Raw genomic sequence first — 10340 nt, 5'->3', positions numbered from 1 at the left:
GCGTATTTAGTTGCTCTCGGTAAATTACTGAACTTGAGAAACCTTTGTTTGCTCAATGTACAGGCTGACACGGAGAACAGCGCGAGCGTCACATCTTCCAAGCCCTTCCGCACTGCAAAACAATGAGATTGTTGTATCAGCGTGCCGTCACATTCATTAGGTAGAAATATTGTACATACGTATGTCAAAGAGAACCATTTAATAACGCTTATCTTTTTAATGTATTTCGGGGCTTTCACGTATCAAAACTACGACGTGAATATGAGGCACGGCATAGGGGCGCACCAAGGAATAAGTGTGGCCATCCTCTATAGCGAGCATCTGCATTCAAGTACGTATACACGGGTGTTTTTGAATGTCGGCCCCGTCGATAAGAGGCCGCCAAGACCAAGCGAGAATCAAACCAGTGTCTACGTGTTAAGTGGTACCTATATACTTTGTTTCTTGTTCCTGTTCCCTAGTAAGCATAGATGTGAAAACTAAGCAAAATTGGGTTGTTGGTATAAGTTCCTTGTAAGCTTGCGTCTTCGTCTTGGTTTCTATATATAGCTGTTCTTTGAGTTCGCTGGTGAACTTGAATTTACGCACACGAAATCTATCCGAACGAATCCACTTTCAAAAGTGTCTCATGAACGTGCTGTGGGGCGTAAAAAAAAAGAAAAGGAACTCAATGTGTCAATGAACTCGAAACGTGCGGCGACATTCGTGGTCTGAGCACCACTGCGAATGAGAAAGGCCACCTCGTAGCAAGACACAAATTTTCTGGGATACCAGAAGCAGACCTTTAACATGCCTGTACTGAAAGTAAAAGCAACGTCCAGATTATAATTTAACACTCATGCGCTAATGTGGGGCGTTACCAAACATTAACGTCTTATATCGATCAACTGAAGGTGACAGCGCTAAATATGCAGTAGGTACTGAAGAACACGGGAGAAGCTTCTAAAGCATTCCACGTTCGACCGCAGCGTGAAAGGACTCTTGTATCTTCTCTTAAGATTGTTTTGAACATCGCCAGTTGCGCTGATCGCGATTATAACGCGATCGAGGTGGCAAGCGACCAGTGACGTCAAGACTGACAAATGCGCAAGGGTATAAACTTTTCCGGTCATGTCGACGCATGCGCCAAGCAGCGTGAGATCGCAATCATCGTGGTCAGTTAGCGCCTTTCCGGATTCTATAGGACCGTCATTCTTCTTTGTCCTCTCGGAGCTTGTCGTTGTTGTATCTGTCTGCTGAGTTCTGCATCGCATTACGTGCTGACAGGCTGCGCTTGACGAGGCGCACGTGTTACCCTGCGTCTTCTAAACGGCGTGCTTTAGAAGAACTGGTTCTACCCTGCGTGCCGATTATGTGAGGAACGTTTCGAAAAAATTTCGTGCCTGGGAAGCCTTCTGGCGACGCCGCTGAGAATAAGTTCCGGTTGCTACCGGAGACTGCTGCCTACTCGACATGTGCGAGAGTGGTTACCAACTTGACACGGACGTTTGTTTCAGTTTAATTCCACCCTGCACTATGCGAGCTCCTGAAATACATGCGACGCTCGGCGAATACACCGAACCTTGACTTGCTCACGACGTTACCATATGCTATATATAAGCTCTCCGTGCAGCCGGATGAGTGTACTACTTCCAAGTCGCAAGTCATGCGTATGGACTCGTTTTTCATTGTGCACATTCTCCAATTCGTGGCGTTGCCAGGACAAAGAACCTCAACTCATTGTGGACAGTTCTTCGAGGGACACCCTTCTTCACCGCGGAGTGCTTGGTCTTCTGTTAGCAAGTAAGATGGGAATTCTGAGCTCGCGAGGGTTGTACGCAGCTTGGAATATCTGTTAGTCGAGTTTCTCAAATTAGCACTCACTAGGAGTTTCGTTTACGCTCGAAGAAAAAAAAATGCGCCAGGTTTATTGAGCCCGAATTTTTTTTCGGGCGTGCTGCGGCCGCATATCGGGAGAGCCGTTCCACGCGCTTCCCGCACAGCCGCAACACACGTGCCGGGACCCCTACCGCACGCAAGCGGGGGACAAATAAGCCAATTGGCGACGCTGCAGAGGGTGAAAGAGCGTCGCCAATTGGCTTATTTGTCCCCCGCTTCCGTGCGGTAGGGGTCCCCGCACGTGTGTTGCGGCTGTGCGGGAAGCGCGTGCAACGGCCTTGACGGAATCGGAGAGGACGGGTCGCGGCGCTCACCCCGCCGCGGTGGTCTAGTGGCTAAGGTACTCGGCTGCTGACCCGCAGGGCGCGGGTTCGAATCCCGGCTGCGGCGGCTGCATTTCCGATGGAGGCGGAAATGTTGTAGGCCCGTGTGCTCAGATTTGGGTGCACGTTAAAGAACCCCAGGTGGTCTAAGTTTCCGGAGCCCTCCACTACGGCGTCTCTCATAATCATATAGTGGTTTTGGGACGTTAAACCCCACATATCAATCAAATCGGGTCGCGGCGCTGGTGTGGCGACGCAAACAAAGCCCCTATTTAGACGCAAACAGCTTCAGGCATAGCTGAAAGTAGCTTGATAGCCGTCCTCTGTCGGTTTCGTCAGCCTTCCTCTGCCTGTTCCAAATGACGTAGCGACCTAGACCGCTATTTCGCGACGAGCTGGTTCACGACCGATAGTAATAGCCGAAATGTGGTTTCGAGGAAGCAGACGGCATGCGGAGTCGCCTCGTTAGCTTAGTTCTGCAGAACGTCTGAGTGGTGTTGCGTTTCATTGGTGTGTGTGTGTGTGTGCAGTCTGTTCCCCCATCACTACCCATTTCATTTGACGCTCCACCCGATCCACGATTTTTCGAAAGGCGGGCCGCATACGCGTGCAAACGTTGTTCACGGTGAGTGCACTAGTTTTTCACGCGTTCTCATTTCTAAATAGTATTGTTGAACGTTCCAGATGTCTTGTCCCTGCGGGCTACCAAGCATCGACATCTGACCATAGCAATCGTCGAAGCACCAGCTGGACTAGTCTATCCTTGCGGCGCGTTTCGTTGCGATATCGTAAGATCAGTGGCATCCTTGGCTGGAGAGTGTGGAGGCAGTATTGGTGTCTATTCAAAACCCTCAGTTTTTGTGGGTAGCTCTTGCAGCCATATCGGGCTGCTTCATGACGGAAACAAAGAGGACGAAACGTGGATGTGGGCCACGCCGCATATAGCTTCAAGCCTTATCGAACATGCATGATAGGCAAGATGTGACAGGTGTCCTCTTTCGTATTCGTCAGTTATATTGAACCCGTTCCGAATGACTTTGTGAAGCGACCAGTATTTCGTGCCGGGTAGCCGGCACGTGATGGTTTGTTGGAACGGAATATGCTTTCGCGGAAGCAAGCGGCATCCGTCATGGCTTCGCGAGCTTTGCATACAAGCGAACTGAATAAACGTCGACCTACAGGTTGACCCACAACTTTATGTCGAAGTAGTGAAAGCTGGGTCAGTTGGTGGCAGTACTTGAACACATCTTAACGCAGCACACGACTACGCGGTTACAAGAGAAGGGACAAACCACAGCACTGGCCCCCAACTGAGTTTTTATTGGAAAAACATCAACGAAAAAGGAACACTTCAACCTTCACACCCATGTGACCACACTAATGCAAGAAAAAGCAGACCAGCTGGCATTTCGAGCAATGAAAAAACCTTCATGCATCCCACGTGTACTCTCCAACAGCATGAAAATTAAGATATCATGCTATCTAAAAACCTAACCTTTTTATCATGTATAGGGCTATAGAAGGCTTGCTAATGCATTGTACAGCCCACCCTCCTTTTTTTTATGTTATATTGTCACGGTACAGTGCGAACCAAAGGCAGATAAACGTTGACACAGCGACTCTCAGCAGCCGAACAGCAAGATCGCCTTCTTTATCTTCGATCAGCCAGAGCTCCACTACCTGGTGTCCGCCAAATCCCCTTATCGTCGTTTTGGTCCACCAGTACACACGCGTCAATATGCTTCAACTATTTCTGTGTGGTTTGATCTGTGTGTGTCGATATAACTTTTCCTTCATAAAGATATGTGCGCAATGGCACTGCGCAACATGTTGGGACACATATGTGAGTATAAATTCCCTTGTAAAAAACGTCCGTGTTTCAACAACCTAATGTTAATGCGCCTGCTTGTTTGGCCTATGTATACGCGAACACAGGAAAACGGCAAAAGATACAGGATGCCGTTCCTGGAGTGTACAGCAGCGGGCACTGTTAGAGGGAATGCGGCACGCACCTTTCTTTCCTCCGTGGCGGCACGCGTGGCAACTGTTTTCGGGCCACCAAGCGGGCGCCGCGCGAACTACTGCAGCGCAAGCGCAATCGGCGCCCGAGGCGGAGTTGCAGAGGGGTCCACTATTAAAGGGGACATCGGATCGCGTCTCGTCTGCTCGGTGCCACATCAGCCTGGCTGCGGCAACTAGTTTCGCGCAGGAGCAGTATAGCGTGGTCGCGCCGAGCACAGACCAGATTGACTGGTATGGGACACTCACCCCCGTATTCAGAAACGCTCGTCGACTCGAATTCCATCCTTCACTCGAGTGAGTTGAGCACTACGCCGCTGCTTGACTGTAACTGACGCTGCGCTTCTCAAGAATCGCAGCAGAATATTGCCGATATGCAGGGACATGTTCGGCCAAGAGACGGCACTCCCATCGACTTTTTCGAGTCGAGGAGAGCGCTTGAGTGAAGGAGCGTTTGTGAATACGGGGGTTAGGCCTTAGAGCTACAAGGGGCGCCGTCAGGCTGTTGATGATTGCGCACGTACCACAAAAGCTGATGGCAGTGAGCGACTCTTTGGTCAGGCGACAGCCAGACGGACGGCATGTCGACCTGCGAGGCCAAGTCTGGGTCGTGTGCGTCGAACCCGAACATGGAGAGACTTCGGTAGCCGAGGTAGAGGAAGGCGTCCGCACTCGACGTCACCAGAAGCTCGAGCAGCTTGAAGAGCACCTCGTGGAAGGCCACGGGCGTCGTCCTGGGCAGCCCAGCGCGCGTGGTCAGCACGTCGATCCACTGGGACGGCGGCAGAACGCCGTCCAGTTCCAACGCCGCCGCTTCCACAGTGAGGAAGGTGTACCTGGGTGCCGCGTGTAGGCGCGACGTAAGCACGCCTGCTCAAGAATCCGACCCCTGGCGCCATTATACAAATGGGACGGAATCTTAAAGGTACATTAAAGACATGCAATCAATTAAGTTAGGCTGATAAACATGACACCTGCAGTATTGATAAATACTCAAATATAAAAATATATACTACAACTCTAGTGCTAATTTTACCACCACACGTTCGCCAGTAAGCGAGAAAATCAGTCTGTATCTTTAACTTTAATCTCCACTTGTGACGTCACAATTTTCAAAGTATTTTTCATATTTTGGCAAAATTGGCTCAACGAAACTTGTTAAAACTTCGAATGTTAAGTTTCTGGCTCTCCCAGAAAAAAAAAATGCATTTAATTTTTACGGATTAGGAGCTACATAGGCCCTGGTGGGCAGAGTTTCCTATAAATACGGTACGAAAGTTTTCCCTTTGAGTGTCAATTTAAAACGCCCGAGTACCGCATTTCGAGTGCACGTTAAATATCCACAGGTAGTCAAAATTAACCCGTAGTTTTCCATTGCGATGTATGCGTTCATGTGGCCTCAAGTTCCGGCCACGGCGGCCGCATTTCAATGGAAATGAACAAACGTCAACGCACTAAGATTTACGTGCACATTAAAAAAAATCCCGGACGATAAAAATGATTCGGGAGTTTCCCGATATTGCATGACTCGGTAACAAACTTTTTCGTTCAATAAGAACATCCTCCCGCCTGGATATAAATTTGCCGGTAGTTAATGAATCAGTTAATGAGTCAAAATGAAACACTTCAAAAAGCATAAAATAAAAGCTGTTGCGCTAAAATCGTCACGTAACGGCGTTTTGACTAATGTGCAGCGGAACAGTACCTGCCTTCTGTTTGCAGAAACACGGCCTGTCCTTTTATATTGTTGGGCTAGAGCTCTAAACGTCACTTCTTAATCTTGACAAACACAACATTTTTGTGCATCTTTGTATACATGCTTTCAACTACTTCATTTTTACAGTGTTAATACTTCAGTCAGTTCCCTTTGATGCTCTGAGGCGAGCATATTTGCTTCTCACAAGAGCGCGTCGCGAAGCTCTCTGACCGAAACCGGCTCTTGCGACGTCACAAGCTACGACTTACCACTTAATTATATTAATAATTATTAATATGTCTGTACCGAAATTTTTCAAAGTTCTATTGGGCAATCCTTACGAAAACTCTAGGTGTACCTGTGGTTAACCCTGGGCCATATGAACAGCACTTAAATTTGTCGCTGAAAGGTAATCGTTAAAGCTGGCTTTTCTGCGCTAAGTGTTAGTATGCGGGGAAGTCGTCCTCGTTTTAGCGGCGATAGCTAATGCACAGATTTGAGGGCACGTTTGTGTAGTGATCACCGCTGCCCGAAACGGCGAGAGGTTACAAAAGGTTCTTCCCGTCTTCGTGATCTGATTACACAAAACGAGCTCCTGCAGCTGACTGCGTGTTTCCCTTCAAGATAATCACCAGCTTTCATGATTGAGTAGCTCAACAATAAGAGACCAAGAAGGAACACACACGGAATGCGCTTGTCCGTGTATACTCCTTGTCTCTGTTATCGTTGCGCTACCAAATCGTCAATATGGGCCCATACCATCATGGCAGAAACAGCGCAAAAAGACGACAACACGAGAAGAATGACACAGGACAGAGTACATTCTTCTCGTGTTGCCGTCTTTTCACGCTGCTTATACGAATGAAGAGTCAACTAACTGCGTCCAGTTTTGCACACTATCGAAGAACCATAACACTTCGCCAAAGTGCCTACACTTGAACAGTGCAATCACCAGCTATCCACATGTGAACCCCTAGCCACTACCTTTTTGTACAGTCAACCACAAAAGTTTACGCCCAACGTCAGCGCGTTGCCAAGCACCTCTCCGCGATATTTCTGCTACCTCAGTACGCATCCCTTCCTTAATCGACGGCCTGTCTATACTGCAGGAATATTTCTTTCCTTTCACTTTGTAACACGACACTTTTAGGCAGCCATGCATACGTGCTTCTGTCTTGATCGCAGTCAATCAACGTAACTGTTATCAGTTGCGACCTCTCTCACTAAGTAATATTTACCCAACGGAACGTCGTTTGAAGCGCACCGTGGTTGCCTTGGTTCTGCTGTCAAAGTGTGACGCTCATAGCGCAGATGGGTGCTTTCCGTCATTACAACCAACCATAAATGTGCTGCGCGGCCATAGGAAATTGATATACCAGTGAATAACAAGAAGACCTGTTTACAGTCCAGCGCTGCGGTTAGCGGTACAGGCGGCGCATTTTGGGTACTATAGCTAAGTTAGTTTGGCGTGCACTCGCGAGATTTGTAAGCTTGCGTTGTACGCTGTCGTCTTTTATGAAAGGGAACACGCGAGCGCGTGGCCTGCGCTCTGAGGCGGCTGCATGCAGCGCCATCAAGCGACAGCAAAGGGGAATACGTTCACTTTTAGCGTCATCTGTTGCCGAAAAAAATAATGAGTTATGGCTGGTAGACAAGCGCGTCTAGATTTCACTCTCTCTGCTCACGCCTGCAGTGCGTAGCACACTGCGAACATATCAAACGTTGTTCGCGACCACAGGGCAAGCTGCAGTAATCGCTCGAAATGATCAGGGAACGTAATCTAGCAGCGCTTGTCTACCGGCCATAACTCGTTATCTTGCTTGGCCATAGGTGACGCGAAAAGTGAACGCGCTTTCTTCACTTGTCGGTTGGTGGTGCTGTAGGCAGCCGCCGCAGAGCGCAGGCCCTTTCATAAAGGACGACAGTGTACATTCTTACCTTCCTCTTTCGGCCCCGGCGTCGAGGGCGTAGATGGAACTCTCCAGCCTTACGATTGTGCGAGCAGCATCGACTGACGCACCGAACATGGCCAGCAGCTGGGTGACGTAGCGCCCCAGCGCATACGGGTCCTTGAACCACTGGGCCAGCACGTGCGGTGGGTCGAGGAACGTGCGCATCTCACGACCGCCATCGCTGTCCATGCGGAGGCGCGCCCACACTCCGACGCGGTACCTGAAGTCAAACTGCACCAATGCTCCTTGACTCACGATCGAGCTGGACGACGGTTTTTTTTTTTGCACGAGGCAGACAATTACAATAACTCTAGGGGTTAAGCGTCCTAAAACCAAGATATGATTGTGAGAAGCCTTAGTGGAGAGTTGCGGGAATTCGACCGCATAGCGGTTTTTTTTTGATATTTTTGGAGGCGTTGCTACTGGGTCCTACGTAGCTTCTAATCGTTATGTACATATGTTATCTGTGCGTGTTACAGACATAGCTAGCATACGGCGATTCACAAAAGTTCATCTACCTAAGGTCGTGAAAATACGAGAAATGATTTGGGTGCATGTTAAAGAACCCCAGGTGGTCGAAATTTTCGGAGCCCTCCACTACGGCGTCTCTCATAATCAAATAGTGGTTTTGAGACGTTAAACCCCACAAATCAATCAAATCAAATACGAGAAATGCATTTTGAAATTGATGACGTCACGCGCAGAGATTTCGGCGCGAAATTTGTTTGTGAAACTTCGACACGTATTTGGGTTGCGCAAGAGAACGCGGACGAAGGAGAGCACACAGGACCGGCGCAAACTTCAACTATAAAACGGAAGGTCAAAGCAGCTCAATAAGAATCAGACGGGACGCTGCTTTAATGAAAGGGCGAGGGAGCACAGACTATAGCCGTTCGTTCCCACACGGGTATAGTTACCTGAACTTGCACTGTAGGCGATACGAATGTACGCCGAACCCGATTGATTGATTTGTGGGGTTTAACGTCCCAAAACCACGATATGATTATGAGAGACGCCGTAGTGGAGGACTCCGAAACTTTCGACCACCTGGAATGTGCACCCAAATCTGAGCACACGGGCCTACAGCTTTTCCGCCTCTCTCCGAAATGCAGCCGCCGCAGCCGGGGTTCGATGCCGCGACCTGCGGGTCGGCAGCTGAGCACCTTAGCCACTAGACCACTGCGATAGGGCTACGCTGAATCCGAGGAAGACAGTCATTTTGCAAAAGTCTAACGACAAAATCGGAAGGGAAATATGTTGGAGGCGTTCTTCATTGAAAGTAAGCGTGCCTTCACTGACGCTGTTTCCAAAGGAGCTGCAAATATTAGATGATATTGTGCAATCAAATTTAGTCGTTTTCTTGGAAAATGCATTTTTTTTTCATATTGTAGCCTGTGCGCATGCCTTTGCCGATCATTGTTATAGTTCACATCATTATCAATTGTTCGTTCAGCGTTTTGACTGTAGTTTTTTTTTTCATACGCGCAGTATCCTTTAATGCTGATTTTTTGTTGTGATTTATGAGCACGTGTGTGGGGATGATGTCTATTCATATTGAAGTGATTTGGCCTTCCGTTTTAAAGTTGAAGTTTGCACCCGTCCTGTGTATACTACTCTCCTTCGTCCGTTTTTTTTTCGCACAGCCCAAATAAGTATGTGTTCAAGAATGCACCAATTAGCCCAAACTAAAGCTTTACTGAAACTTCAAGCATGATTTTCTCCGCTAATATTGAACGTATGATAGTGAAACATGTGACATTGAAGATCTCAGAATGCAGTTCTTCAATCTAAACCAAGTCATTTTTTTTTTCTCTTTCGTGTCCCTTAGAGACCTACATATATATTAACCTAAAAAATGTATGGCGGTGCCATAACCGTGGCATGATGGTGCTGGTTGTCATAGTAAAAAAGAAACTGCGCGACACAACCGTGACAAGAAATACTAAACAGGACAAGCCCTGGTGCTATTCATCTTTTCGTGCTTGTATTACAGTTGTTCGCGCACCACCAAGCTCAATCTTTTAATGGGGTCATGCGGCTCTTTTTTTTTTTTCGCATGGTTTGTTAATCGGTAGTTGGGTCTCTCAAGAACACGCGAGCTAAAACATTATACTACTGCACGCGCGGCCTAGAAGTTCGCTACAGAAATCGCTCACTCTTCCCTAGACAAATGATGCCACAAAACCAAATGACCACGCCATAATCCCCAAGTCCACGAACAGAGGCTGATCTGAACCTCGCGGGCTGCATATTTACCGTCGTCGCCACGTGTCCACTCGCGTACACACTGAAAGTAAGCCGCCCCGCCGCGGTGCATTGTCTAGTGAATAAGACACTCTGCTGCTGACACGCAGGTCGCGGGATCGAATCCCGGCTGCGACGGCTGCGTTTCCGATGGAGGCGGGAATGCTGTATACGCCCGTGTGCTCAGATGTGGGTGCACGTTAAGAACCCCAGGTGTTCGAAATTTCC

This window comes from Rhipicephalus microplus, chromosome 2 (assembly GCF_043290135.1).
Source record: "Rhipicephalus microplus isolate Deutch F79 chromosome 2, USDA_Rmic, whole genome shotgun sequence".
Classification (NCBI taxonomy): Eukaryota; Metazoa; Arthropoda; class Arachnida; order Ixodida; family Ixodidae; genus Rhipicephalus; species Rhipicephalus microplus.
Note: the sequence above shows the minus strand (reverse complement) of the source record.